Here is a 1,451-nt window from a genome sequence, read left to right on the forward strand (position 1 = left end):
TCATTACATCTCACTAACAATGTTCTCCGGTTCACTAGGCAGGCCATCCATGTGTCAGCAACTGTGATTACTCACTAGTGAGTGGTGGATCTTATATCAACTCAAGCCTCCTCTTTCATTCCAATGTTGTATCTGGTTCTCTGTAATTTCCAACCACACTGTGTACAGAACAAAACACAGCTCAATCGCGTGACATACTCACAATTGTTGCTATGCTTAAGCCAATTGTTGCAGCCATTTATTAATCCAGCAACCATCAGAAAGTGTCTTCCTTTTTTGTTGTTGCCCTTCAACTTCACCAAGCACGATGTCTTTCTCAAGGGGCTGAACGCTCATGATAACACATCCATGTGAAGAGTCTTCCCCTCCTTGCTTCTGTCTATCCTTTTTCCAAAACAGATTTGTTTTTCCTTAGGGCAATTCATTGCACTTTCAATATTTTTCACCAGCATTATAATTCAAATGCATTGATTTTTATTCCGCCTTCATTAGTCAATGTCCAGCTCTCCTATCGAGATGAGATGATTGAAAATACCAGGGCTCTAGTCAGGTTCACCTCAGTTCTCAACGTGAGATCCTGCCCTTCGATACTTTAAAAAGCTCTTGTGCAGCAGATTTACCCAATATCTTCACTCCTACTTCACGGGCACTGATTGTGGATCCAAGGTAGATGAAATCCTTGACAACTTTATTATTTTCTTCATTGATCATGATGGCAAGTTCTTCCTTGTACTATTATAATCCAGCTTCTATAATTATTTTCTCAGCATACACATTGAATAAGTACGGTGAGAGTATAGAACCCCACCACACCTTTCATGATTTTAAAGCAGAAAAGATGTCCTTGCTCTGAACAGTTGTCTCATGATCCAAGTTCAAGTTCCATGTGAGCACAATGAATTGTTCTACAATACAATCCAGCAAAAAGGAGGACTATAGTGTGAGAGTCACATTAAATACTTGAGAGCACCATATATGTGAATGAATAGAGATATGTTTAAGCAGATATATATTCATAGAAATCACTATTACAAATATTTCTCAGATATAAGAAACCAACTTCTGATTTAGTGTTCTGGGCTTCAAGGACACCGAATTTCAAAGGACAACTCAGTGAAGTGGCCTAATATACCTCTGAAAGTTCAAGTTTTATATCCTAGTGCAGTGAATAGTGTCTGAGGTCTTAAAACCTTGCGTCTAAGATACAACCTTTCATCTCTAATTGTCCAGAGCAAATGAATCAGAAGGTAAACAAAGCTATGTTAAAGACAGGTCTACAAGACTGATAACATACTCAATGCACAAACTCAACTTCCCTGAGCCCAGATGAGCTGGATGCCCTGTTACTACCACTGGCAGAACTGAATGCGTCACAGGTAATGGTTTTGGTTAGAATCAGAGAGAGTTATTCAAGAAAGATCAAATGATTTTCACCTAGAGATGAACTAGAC

Source organism: Echinops telfairi, unplaced genomic scaffold, assembly GCF_000313985.2.
Source record: "Echinops telfairi isolate 266 unplaced genomic scaffold, ASM31398v2 ScPeMD7_7405;HRSCAF=8443, whole genome shotgun sequence".
Classification (NCBI taxonomy): domain Eukaryota; kingdom Metazoa; phylum Chordata; class Mammalia; order Afrosoricida; family Tenrecidae; genus Echinops; species Echinops telfairi.